General features: G+C 32.4%; 1 pseudogene across 1 annotated transcript; it reads left to right on the top strand.

Moving 5' to 3' along the window:
* Window positions 1-3,542: 3,542 nt before the first annotated feature.
* Window positions 3,543-12,517, top strand: LOC143235989 (clathrin light chain-like; annotated as a pseudogene). The gene is made up of 5 exons (XR_013019417.1): window positions 3,543-3,818; window positions 10,502-10,554; window positions 10,813-10,942; window positions 11,161-11,272; window positions 12,136-12,517. The product of XR_013019417.1 is annotated as a clathrin light chain-like (transcript).
* Window positions 12,518-14,109: the final 1,592 nt, after the last annotated feature.

The raw sequence follows: 14,109 nt of genomic DNA, 5'->3' as shown, positions 1-14,109 counted from the left end.
TTTTGTTTGGGTTTTATTATTATTTTTACACTAGTTACGGTGTTTGGGCTAATAACTTCAAGATATACCATTTGGTCTATGGCTCTGTAAAGCTACATTGAGTGACCGTTGGCTACATTGGTGTTTCGTGAGGCTGGCTATTGGGTTATTTTCATATGACAATCATAGTTGTTAAATGTTATTGTCCCATGGAAGTTTATCAGTATATATTTCTATGACTAATTAAAGTAGCTCATTTTTATAAGTAACTTTGATGATGACAGTTGTTTTTAAAGGGCCGTAACTGCAATACTGTGCACATTAATTACTATGTGTATCTTGGCTACTGACTTTATTAAACTAGTTATTAAATCTGTAGATTGGAAGATTATTTATAAAGCAAATTTCTAAGACATGGATGAAGATGTGGAAGATATCCAAAATTATTTTGAAAAATTATTTGGGTATTTTTCAGAAACTTGTAACATATTTTCTGAATAGCCTGTCAGACAGTAAATCCTCAACATCCTGTGGTACATGCATGAGTTTACATTCTAAAAAACAAATTTAAAAGTATGCAGTAGAAACTGGTCTCAAACAATAAAATTTATAGACTTTAACAGCTTGTAAGATAGAAGAAATTTGTAAAAAAAAATACATTTCAAAGTATGCAGTAAAAACCACACTAGAATAATACAACCTAAACTTTAACATCTTTTAAGACTGAAATATTCTAAAAAATACATTTCAAAGTAAACAATGAGAAAACAGACTCAAATAATTAAATTTAAATGTGAACAGTTTGTAAGATTGAAATATCCTAAAAAACACATTTTAAAGTAAAGAATATAAACCAGACTCAAATAACAAAATCCTAACTTTAACTGTTTGTAAAAATTAAATATTTTATTCTATCTGCTAAATTAGTTTCAGGTTTATGAATACATGGTCTCACCACTATGTTACTGAACACATTCCACATAACTCCAGGTTTGAATGCATTATAAGAGCTTATAGTGGGTTATACAATATGGTTCAAAATTGGTGATTGGCTGTCATCTACTTGATAAATAGTTAAGAATTAAGGATTACTGTACCAGCCATTTCTATCTATATGTTACTTAAGGTGCTGATTAGGTTACAAACACCGATAACATAATGTACAAATAATTAAGACCTTATTAACATATTGGAACATGTAGTTGGTTAAGTATTTATGTAGTTTAAGTAAGTATACACAAATGTCAACTTTTTTCATCTATTATCGAAACTGTTCAGTTAATAACCATGGAATAACTGTTGCATGAAATGTGTAAAATTATAATAATGTATTTCAAATTAAAAGTGATTTAATATGCAGTTCATGATTAATTGTATTTATTTTCTCCATAAAACATTTACATTAATTAACAATATAATTTAAGTGCACATATCATCTATGAACAGCATATAATATCATATATCCATGCATTGGCGATAGTTGAAATGTTTATAAAGTAATACCACACAAATTAAATGACAGTGGATCTTGAAAGCTAAATAAACTTCAATATCATACATCACAAACATAACCGTTTTAATATGTCATGAATTTGGCATTGTGAATTTGGTGTATTTGTATTTCCAGAAAAAATCTGACAAGATGTCACATAAAAAAGCTTCTAAAAATTATCTCTTTTTTAGGTGTGAGGAATAATTTGATTCATTGGATAGGAAACTGACTAAATAGAACAAAACATTGTTTTTATAAATGGAGTTCAGAGAAACTAGGATAAAGCCACAAGTGGGATACTCTGGGACTCATCAGTAAATCAAATATAGCAAAACTTATAATACTGACGATAAATTTGATGGGAATAACCTTAGCAATGATATGAAAGAAAAGGATTTTGATTTTCTGGTTGGTCAGCCTCTTAAACCATCCAAACAGTGTGCTATTGCTTATGGCAAGGTAAATTGGAATTTGGGTTGTATCTACAGAAACATTGAAGAAATACAGGTCTAACCAGTATATATGTCATTGATTAGGGCACGTTTGGAGTACTTTGTTCAATCTTGGGATCCTTATCGTAGACAGGACATTCCTTTGCTGGAAAGAGTTCAGAGAAGAGTTACCAGGATGGAAAAGTTGTCGTACAAGGACAGGTTAAGTTCTCTATAAACATTCTCTTGAAAAAAATAAGTGAGGGGTAATTTGATTGAGGTGTTTTAAGATTATTAATTAAACTGATAGTCATAATGCATTATATTGTTTCTTATTTAATGGTTAATTAATATGTTAGAATTAGGAGCCATAAATATAAATTTTGGCAGTGTAGAAGTCACTCACAGAGCTTTTTTTTTTCTCAGGGTGATTGCATGTGAAATCGATAGCTTTCAAATGTGGTGGATGCGGTTATTTTACGGGAAGGAATAATAAATATTCAAATTATAATAGTTGACTTTGAGTATTTGGCATTCATTATAAAAGTTAGGTTAGTGTTTGAGACGGCGTATATAGCACAATAAGTCTCACGTTGCCTTTAAATTGTTATGTGTAAATAAACGAATTTCCAGGTGGTGCTGCCATCTAGGAGGATATATATTTAAAACGTCATATAAGAAATGAATTTTGTTAAAAACGCTGTAACATATTTGAATTATGGTTGATTACATATTACTTTAACTAGTTTTTACCTGATGTATTATTTGATAATATTGTACTTGAGTCACTAAAGCCGCTATTTTGTGCTGTGAAGTAAAAATGTTGGTTTTAACATCCTCTAGATTGTTACTACGAACGTGACTTTGTGAAATATTATTTTTAAAATAAAAATGGCAACTTTATTCAATAACTTGGATTGTCTTTGGAATAATCACTACTTATACTACAAAAATGAAAGTACCATTGACTAATCTTTGAATCTGTTTATTTTGTGCGCAATTAATAAAGTTAAACACTGACTTGAAGGACACTTAACCGTGAAAGAATGTAATTATCTTATTTGAATTCCAAAATATATATTTAATTTTTATAATAGATAGTTGACCTATCAAATGTCTCTCGAAATAAATATATTCAGTTGCTGTCAAAACAAGTAATATAATTTCAAGCACTTTTAATGTTGATCCTGAGTGCTTGTGGATTGTTTTCGACTACATCTTGGTGTTCATGCTGAGACCTTTTTTAGCCCTATCTAATACGAAGCTACTTAAAACAGCTGTCATATGTTTTTTATTCGAACCAACAAACTAATATATCAAGCCTTACATAGAATTCTGTAACGATCAGAAGACCGATAATTCAGTTCTTAAAACACCGAACAAATAAATTGAATGTCCTGACAATCAAGACTAAATCTGATCGAGACAAACTGTTTCTCATTCACTGCAGAAACTAAAATAATATTTATTTCTAAATCATGAATATTTTATTTAAAGGTTTTTATTGTCTACTTTATTTGACTTGTTTTAATTCCATTTGCTAAAAGCAATATATATATATATATGGTTAAATGAAACACGTTAAATTTATTATATTTAGATGGCGCTTGGAGCAAGTAAAAAGGATTTTATTACGTACCTTATATAAATAAGAACGTCATACTCCCACTTTACGTTGTGAGAAGTAAAATTTTGTTATTGTAATTAATAGTTAAATTCATTAATTTATGAAATGTCTGAATTTGATGCATTTAATAATGGAATTTCACCGGAAGATGACCCAGCTGCTGAATTTCTGGCAAGAGAACAGGATGAATTAGCAGGCCTAGAAGATGATGTAAATTTTGAGCCTTCAACATTGACAACTGCACCATCCGAGGCACACCAAGTCACTGCTAATTATCAGAATGATAACGGTAAATCTTTACAATTTTAGAAGTATTACCATAATGTTTTGCTTTGAAATTACACAGTCTGAATGAAAAGTTTGTAAATACGATATTGAATATCGTTTTAGAAATCAATGCTACGTAAGATGGAGTGAACCATAATGGCCTACTGGCGTGAGATTTACTGCACGGTTTTTTTAAAGTGACTTAAAACACTTAGCTTAATGAAATTGACCACCACAACTGATATAAACAATGATTAATTAAGATCTAATTAATGATGATTTTGGGTTTTTTTTCGCGTAATTAAAATTGAATAGTTAGTTAAGTTACAAATATTGGCATGTCAAAAGACATTTTCTCGCAATAATAACAATAAATTGAATAATGATGCATTAGAAAGGTAAATTTTATGAATAATTTTTAATGATGTTGTCTTAATATAGTAAAACTTTCGCATTCATAAAAGTGCCACAAGCCCTGTAGAAGAAGAGTGTCTGGGAGCATGCACCACCACATTTTCTTTATTCAGTGAAGCAGCTTTTGTAATCTGGTAGATTTTCGAGATCATTGCCATGCTGAATTTGATCTAGATTTAGACAGTCGAACAGAATTCAGTATAGGAAGTTGCTAACTTACCTTAAAAAATGGTTTTTGAATACTAATGCATGTGTGAGATAATAGGTCAGATAAATGACTTTCATAATCAATACATTAATTTCGTAGCTCTGTAGATATATTATAAATTGTGTTAATGAGAAGTTTTCGTTATATACCATTCAAATCATGCAGCCCTTAGGCTAAAAGAAATTTAAGCTTTTAACCTGTTTTGATTTTAATTTTTGGATTGGATTCAGACTTTGTTATTTAGTACTTGTATGATTTGTCAAGACTTTGAATTGTAGAAATTACCTTTAAAGTTTAAACTTGTATATTATTTTGATTATTTTTGTGTTCTAACTTTTAAAGTTTAATAATTAGATGCTTGGTACTGCTTTAGTATTTTAACTATTTATTCTCCATTCAGCTGCTACTTCTAGTATCAAATGCTATTGGAATTACACCCTCTTGAGGTGTTCCAGGATTAATTTTGGTTCTTCCAGCTATTGATTACACTTTTAAATTTTGATTTATATTTACATACAAGTGTACTATTATCATAACTAGAGCACAGTTATAATACAAGACCTGAAGCACTTCCTGTTTTAGTTATAGCATGTTCAATTTAAGAAACATTGGAGCTTGGTGTAAAGATATGAAACTATGACCTTCTGACTTTCTAAATAACAAAAATTAATGAATGATACTTATTTATATTTTTCTTCAATTTTTTTCATTCTACTGATGTTTAATATATAAGAAACTTTAAACTGTGTGTTCTGTATACTCGTTGAACTTGGGGGGGGTTCAACACTGCTTATCCCTTTCAGCATGAAGCCAAACATTGAATTTTTTATGTTCTTGCACACTTATACCATCTTTGCAATGTGGACCTCAAAACATTGTTTAGTCCATTGAAGTAAATATTATCCAGAAATGCAGCAGTACCAACAGGTACCCTTTGACCACCTTTTGTGTCAGCTTGGAGCAAACACTGTGTTGCTTACTACTGGAAATCCAGGTAAAATAGTTTTTCTGGTTAACTGTGCAGTGAACTCACCACATTGTAATTGTGGCTACATTCAGGATCTTCAGAAAAAGTGGCCAGTACCACTTTTTATCACAAATCATTGGGTGTTATGGTGTAGGTTATGGGTGTTATGACATCTTTCTCTCCTCTCTACACCTCTTGTTTTGTATAATGGACCAGAGCATGTTTCCTCATTGCTAGTAATTGCAACAACAGATTTGTTTACCATATTGCTAAGTACACATTCCTGTTACTACTCTCAACATCAAAATTAGCATCTATGACATCAACCAGTGTGGAAATGATATATGTCCAGTGGTTGCTGTGGGGCTTTTTGTTCCTTTCTTTGATACAACTGAGTTTTTTTCTCCAGTGAGAAGTTCCAGCATGTCATCTGAAATACCGTTTTCCAACTCTCATAGTGATGTTCCAGCAAGTTTTCTGTTAAACCAGTGTTTGCTGTAGGAAGAGTTTTACCAAAACCACATTTTATCTTACACTTAAGTTCTGTTTTTTGTTTCTTTGTAAACTGTCATCCATCATCACTTTTAGTTTCTTCTTCCACTTCAAGTTTTACCCTGGTTCATATTCTTCTTGTGGGCTATCGGGAACATTTTTAGTGTCACTTACTTGGCTACCTGAGTCCCTGGTAGTTGGAGCCAATATGAAAATGTTGAGTGCATGCCTGAAGTTTTCTGCAGTGTCTTCTTGGATTGTAATTACTGTCATAGGTTTTCTGACTCCATAAAAGATCTTGCATCCATGATCTGTAAATCAGATTTTTAAATTGTTTTTCATTATTTGTGATCATAAACAAAAAATATTGTAAGTGTTAAAACTTGTAAATTCATTACATGGATGGGTTTGCTGTTGGGTGAGTGCCACTTTTAAAGCAGTTGATATACCAGTGGTACCACATCAGCAATTCCCACATAAAGAACATGGACATTTTCAACCACTAAATATTGAAAAACAAAACCATACATCTTGCAATGGAATACTAGAATATGTTAGCCAAATTGTAGTATTCAGCAGAAATAGTTTGAGCTCTGGCGTTTCTGCATAGTACATATTGTTGCATTTGGTGAAAATTGTTATATTTTGTGTGTTTATCAAGCTTTTAATACCAGATCAATTTTGTTCTTTTGTAACAGAGATGAGGATATCAGTTATCAATATGTGGAAAATGCTAGTAGGGCTAGAAATTAATTTGAAACTGATTTTCTAGGCTCTGTATATAGTTTTCCCCATGAGGAACACTTGGCAGGAAAATGGACAACACTAAAATAAGAGTAATTTCTTGCATATTTATTATAAACTGTACTGCTTTTCAAATGAATTATAACATGGGTGAAAAATATTAAAAGCAGAAAGCCATACTCATTATATAGATTATAAGATAAATATTGGGTTTCAGCAACTTTTTGCAGTCAAGGAGCATTGAAACTTAATTGCTGTGAAAAATAATCAGATCTTTAACCTTTTGTGTTGATATAATGTAATGCCTATCTTTATTTATGTACAAGATAACCAGATAACATTTTTCTGTTATTATATTGACCATCTTTAAGGAATGATCAATAAATAACCTAATTTGCTGATAATATCAAGATCTTGGATGTTACTGGCTGTGAGAAGGATACTGCTACTTTACAAAAGGATTTAGTGTGTTGGACAAATAAATAGCAGATGCATTTTAATAATAATAAATGCAGAGTAATGTATATGCATAATCAAAACTTTATTTATAAATGTAATTTGATTGGGAACAACCTGAAGTGTTGTGAAGGAAAGATATCTTGGTTTGATGGTTGATCAGTTTTTAAGCCATCCAAGCAGTGTGGTATTACTAGTGGTAGGGTAAATAGGATGTTAGGCTGTATATACAGAAATAGAGTAGAAGTTTAAATAGGTTATAATTTCATTGTATGTCACTGGTTAGGCCACATTTGGAGTATTGTTTCATCTTTTGTTTCTTACCTCAAGAAGAACATGAAATCTTTGGAAAGGATTAAGAGAACTATTAAGAGTGCCTGGGGTGGGGGGGGTTGTCATAGAAGGAGAGGTTTTCTTTTTAAAAAAGAAGAATTGAGGGGTCTGATTGAAGTCTTCAAGATCAAGTGAACTGATAGTAAACTTTAGGACTAAGGGATGCATTAAATTTTAACAGGATAGGAGTCATCTTCAGCTTAGTTTTAATTCACTAAGAGGGTGGTTGGCCTTTACAATAGGTTTCTTTATATATTGTGGTGGCAGTAAATTTAAGTGAGTTCAAGGAAAATCTTGCTAAATATGATTAATAATGGTTGATGTTGAGGTTTATTATGTATTAGTTTAGAGAATGGGACAGAGTAAATGAACCAGTAGGTCCCTTGTTGTTCTTGAACATTATGTGCAGATAGACAACCAGATCCTTAGCCTTTTTTTGTTGATATTATATTGACCATCTTTTAGGTACCAGTAAAGGTAGCCAGGTCCTTAACCTTTCTGTGTGAAAAAATATCTGAATTTGAAAAGAAATTTAAGCATCTATTTGTTGGAGATACAATGGCTAGTAAGATAACTTTCAATAAGTTAAACAGGACTACTGAGGATAGAAGTAGTGGAGTAATTATTAGCAGGTTTTGTTATAGAACAGTACCTTGAGAAAGTGAAGCAGTATAAGAAAGGTGGAAGACAAAAGGGACAGTTAGGATTGAAATATAAAAAAACATGGAGATTATTGTTGTAGGTGACTCTAATATAGCAAATATATAGAATGATTTGTGTGGTAAACAGGAAGAATTAGGTTGTTATCCAGGAGAAAGGGGGGTGAAGGATATAACCAACTAAGCAATTAAGGGTGTTACTGGTGATGCAGTCTTTGTTCTTTACATAGGGGCTAATGATATTGTGAAGGGTAAGTCAAAGGAACTACTTGACAAGCACAAGGAATTCATAAAAGCATTTAAAGAAACAAAACCAGTGATTTATGTCGAGTATACTGGCAAGACTGGCTTAACTGTGGGAATGACATTGTTTAGGTTACTACAGCTGATGCTATGCTCTTTGCAAGAAGATGAGCATCTTTTGTTGGTTGCATTGGTGATTTGGAAAAGGAGCCTTTTGAAATAGATGATTTAAATGCAAATAGGTTAGGGGTTGGACTGTTTACTCTTACTGTAGTAAGGAGCACAGTAAATTGGATGTAGAGAAATAAAAACAGGTGACTTTAGAGCACTGGTTGGAAGACAAGGTTTTGATATATTGGAAATATCTGGAACCTGGTTAAATGCAGAGATTTGGTGACAGAAGTTTCTTTTGAAGCACAAGATCATTGAGTATTTGATTGCAAGAGAAGGGAGGGAAGAAATGACTTGTAACATTTGAGTTCTGTTCAAGTTGAATCTATTTGTGTTTATTAGTTATTAGAGCAGAAAGCTTTTCTTTGGATTTCAAAATCACCCGATGAAACTGGTGAAATTAATGACAAATTGTCTAGTCATATAAAGAATAAGTTGTTACAGAGGTTATAATTATGGAAGTTTTAATTTCAGGCATATAGACTGAGAAATGTTGGATCTTGAGGGAGACAATTTTTTGTTGAAAATAGTTTTCTTTATCAGTTGATGTGTCAAAATAAACAATGTTAGGAATGGAGTAGAACTGTTGAAGGATGAAACAGGGATGTTCATGTCCAATAGTTGAGATGACTGGATTATTAATTTCTACTTTTTCATCATTATATCCTAATGATTTCAGTAGGGAAACATTCTTTTGCCATTCTCTGAAGAGGTTACTCCTTATTTAGATGGTATACATGTGGATTTGGTTTATCTGGATATTCAGAATGCTTTAAAGGTTGTTTTCGTAAGTGTAGAGAATTTGCTAGATGTAAGCAGTGTGCTGTTCTTTGTGGCAGGGCACAGAGGGTTTTAGATTCTGTCTACAGTAATATTGAATACAAGTCCATGCCATCATTGGTGAGCCTACATTTCGAGTGCTATGTCTTGGGCTTCTTGTACTAGGAAGAACATTGAACTGTTAGAAGGGACTCAGAGGAGGGCTACTAAAAACATTTGGGGTGAGAAAATTGTCATTTACAGCCAGGTTCATATCTCAACTTTTTTCCTCTTAAGAAGAGTTAAGACAGGATGAGAATGAGGTGTTTAAGACTGTTAAGGAAATTGATATTTTCATCCTTAATGTTGAAAATGGTAGGTCTAGAGGACACAAATTTGGTAAGGTAGGAGTCATCTTCAGCTAACAGTTTCATTTTTCTAAGAGAGTAGTTGGCCTTTGGAATGAGTTATTTTTCAGTGTTAGATGCTGTTAATTTAAAAGAAAGCCCAATAAATATTTGAATGACAAAAGCTTGTTCTTTGAGTTTGATATGATGGCTTAAGTTTGTTCTTTCAAGGTTATGTCAAAAGTAAAGGTACCCAATATTATCAGTGGAATTAGTATAGTTTTGAGCATTTAGCCTATACTTTATTATAATCCATTAATACTGTAGAAAGTATACAGAAATAAATTTGACACCACTATTATTGTGTACTTTATGAGAGGATATCACTTCAACAGAAACTGGCAGTGTGTTAAGCTTTAAGGCTGTTTTATTGTAATGTGGTTGGGAAATGCTAGTTAAACTTTAAATCATTTGTGTGTCGAAGAATGACATCAAAAGGCTGACTGACCTTCTTTCATTTAACCTTTTTGATGAGAAAAACAAATTAAAAATGTTTTCATGAGTTAAAACATTTATTTTTGAAACTTTTGATTCATGATTCTAATCCTCTTGCTCGGGTTAGGAGGAAAACTGTGCAGAACCAGTTTGTGAAAAATTCAGGTACAATTATCAAATGTTTTCCTTCAGTGGATAAGGTACTTGGGTAGTGTTATGCTTTACCTTTTTCAGTTACACAGCAAAAAGACAAACATATTGGTCTTGTCAGCTTTGTATAGCTTTTTTTTTTAATATTTATGTGATCTAGTTGGCCTGATGTACAATTCAAAATTTTTACTAAAAGTAGTTTGTGGATGTACTGTTTATGGTGTTTTTAAATACATAATTGTCACTGATCACATTCCTTTTTTGTAGAATTCATGGGAGATGGGGAAACAGACATGTTTGGCTTTGAGGCAGATAATGAGGTAAGATTTACTCGTAAATGTAGCACTGAAATAAGTTTTGATGTACCTTTTAACTTCACTTAAGCATGTGTTAGGCCCACGTTTCATTTTTATTATAGTATGTATCATTATAAACATTTCTCTAGCAACATATTTCACAGATAAAAGTTAAAAATCAGTATATTTAAAAAGTTAATATTTACTTGATAGAACAAAAAAATTGTTTAGTATATGTGAGGGAAGGGGGTTTGACAGTTTTTTCGGACACTTTTGTTTCAGCCGTTGCAGATGAACGGACCACAAGAACCTCTACCAAACTTAATTTCCAGTGCAAAGCCAGTGGCCCGAGAAGAACCGGAAAAGATTTGTAAGTGGAGAGAAGAACATCAGAAAATGTTGGAAAGGAAAGGTGAGATGTGTATCTACTTTTCTTCAAATGAGATTAAAACTTCTTAAGCTGACATTGTAAGCAAATCAGCCAAGTCTACTTTTCTCTCTCCCATCTTGTTGCAAATCCTTTACAGTAGTTAAGGTTGGTATTGACCAAATATAACCATATTCCTTATCTAAAGACAATATTGTTTTGAGTTATTATAAAACAACAAATTAATGTATCATATTGTTCAGATGAAGAAGAAAGATTTAAAAAAGAAGAGATGCACCAGACTGCTGTGCGAGAACTTGAAGAGTGGTATGCTCGTTACTACGAACAGATAGAGAAAGCAAAATTTAACAACAGGTGACTTTTCTTGATTATTATACTAGCTAAGGAATTATTTTTGTAAGATCCAAACTTTAAAATATAAGGAACAAAATACTAGGGAATATTTAGTATTTGTTAAAGTATTACTGCCAATGTAATTCAGCTGTAAAGATTAAGTCTAGAGAAGATCTGTGTTGTGGATCTCTGCAATGGTTCATCCATTTCTTTTTAATCTAAATATTATTAACATTTGTACATTTCTTTAGCATGCAGTTTCATAAGCCATCTTTAAAATAGAAAATGCTTATTTTAAAAATATTTTTCATTTATTAATGAGATATTAAACAAAAGCCACATTAAAATGTTGAGTTTGACTGTATTAACTGCACTCTTTTCTTCAAATGCTGCTGTTCTTTCAGGGAGGTGTTGAAGTAAGTAAATATTTTGAACACTTGGAAATTATTACTATTATTAAGCAGGTGCTGGTGTGTGATCTGTTTCTTTAAAGCTCAGCTCTTGAATAGATGCTGAAAGGTTCTTATGTTACTTAAATTAAAAAAAAAAAAAAAGGTTTCATGTCTGTCTTCTCACCCACATGAACACGTAAGTTGCATCCTTACTGGTATTAAGTTTGTACATACTAATATTTTCCTATAATCATTGCAACTGTTTTGTCTGGCCCCTAAGTGACTTTGTAATACTGCTATCATGTGTAAGGACTATAAATTCGGTCTCTCTGGCGAAGGTGTTTATTCTAACATTTCTACATGGATTCTGTCTTAAGTGTTCCTACAAAATACAACTTGAATTTAACATGGAGAATGTTTATATGTTGTGTAAGAATGGTTGGGGAGTTGGCTAGGGGCAATGTGAAATACTTAAATCTTTTTTCTTCTTAGGAATGCAGAAAATGAATATGTTAATGAACAAGACACCCCTCACCAAGCTGGGCCAGAATGGGAGGGAATTGCTGGATGTGTGACTTCACTCCCAAGACATCGCGTGGCACCAAAGACACTTCTCGGATGCGGTCTATTATTCTCCAGCTAAAGCAGACAGCATTAGTCCGTAAACCTGGAGTGGGCGAGGCTTAAGCTGGAAACTTGAAAAAATCCATACACTACTCATCTAGGGTAATGCTTCTATTTACTTGAAGTCCTTTTACCATATAGTTAATTTTGGGTGTTTCTTCTTATCACCATGGCTGGGTTCAGAGTAGGAGTGGACTACTGTTACATGGATGTATCATTTAAAATAAAGATCAACCTGTCCTGTCTACTACATTTCATCTTGCTCCTGGGTAATAGGTACTAAGCTCTCATGCAGTTTCCACATGGAAGAAATTAAGGTTTCAGAATGGTACAAAATTACCCCTAACATTAGTGTGGTTGAAAATCATTTTATTTCCTACATTTTGAAATATACAACATTTACAAAGCATCCCAAAGTCCAACACTTAAATCAGAATTAATGGAAAAAAAAACAACTCATCCTTACCCACTGTTACTGTCACCTACAATGATGTAATTATAGAAATTTCAACTTAAGTCTATGAATCGCACCTGCTGTCGTGGAAGGGACACTCATTGAAAATGCATTTCCCTTTGCTCATTCCCTTTTGTAACAAAGGTAAATTGGACAAGGATGGCCTTTGAATAGAGAGGTACCTAAACCTACATAAAATCTAGCATAATATAATCCACACATACCAGATTAAAACAAAACATCTGTATACCAATTTTACAAACAGCATATATTACATGTCAGTTACAATTATTAATAATATGACGTAGTCAAATTTTACTTGCACCTACAACCACAGTCAAAACAAAGGTTGCTTAATATTAGGCATGCATGCAGCTTAATTGGGAATAATTAGGAATGACTCATTTACAAAGGCCATAACATGTCTGTAGCAAATGTACAAATTTGATTTGATGATGAATTCTCCATTTGAATTTTTACATCATGTGATTCTGAGTGTTACAATTTACATTTATACAAAGCCCAGAACACCAAAAGTCACTACCTTACTCTAAACACAAGAAAAGCACACAGCTACACTATTTAAAAGGGTGTTATGCAGATAACCATGGCTGTTGCTTGTGTAGTAATTATAAAAATTCTACCTATCACTTACTGTTTATACAAGTTTTGTGTTAGCCAGAGCTATTATTACTGTACGTATTCTTGTCCATTGAATGTGTCAACTGGTTCTAGTTGTTTTATTAGAGGAAGAGAGGAGGAGATGGAAGGTTGGTGGTTGTAGACCCCAGACTAAGAAAATTTTTTTTAAAGCTATACCGAGCTTCAGATACTATAAACCAACTTTAATCAGTCTATTTTATCCTATCACCTCAACATTGTCTAATAAAATGAAAGCAGCATTTCTTTCACTTTACCATATATAGGGAGAAGGTTCTGATTATGTAAATTGTCACTAGCTACTATGGCCATGGGTGTAAAATTTGGCACTTATTTATAAACACTACACAACTGTATAAGAACACATATGAAATTTGTTTCTCTATAAATCAATAAACATGATTGAAAGTCAGTAAAATAGTAGTGCCAAGGTTGTTTCCTCAAAATGTGTGAGTTTACTTGATAGAAGAGTTTGAACAGCAGACTTTATCCTAAGGCTAACCTAGCAGCTTACAGTGAAGTTTCTAGTGTATATATACACTAGGCGATAGAATCAGTCTTACGTATTGACAAAATCTTGTCGAGATGCAGAAACGTAACATTGGTTTCACCCCTATGCACAGTTACAAGAAACTGTTATCTGTGAAACTAACCACTGTTGATTGCTGTTTTAGGTAAGGACTGAATTAGTGGAAAACAATGCCACCACTACCTGTTGTTCAAATACA

The sequence above is a fragment of the Tachypleus tridentatus genome, chromosome 13 (assembly GCF_004210375.1).
Source record: "Tachypleus tridentatus isolate NWPU-2018 chromosome 13, ASM421037v1, whole genome shotgun sequence".
Classification (NCBI taxonomy): Eukaryota; Metazoa; Arthropoda; class Merostomata; order Xiphosura; family Limulidae; genus Tachypleus; species Tachypleus tridentatus.
This window is presented reverse-complemented; position numbering and strand designations above follow the sequence as displayed.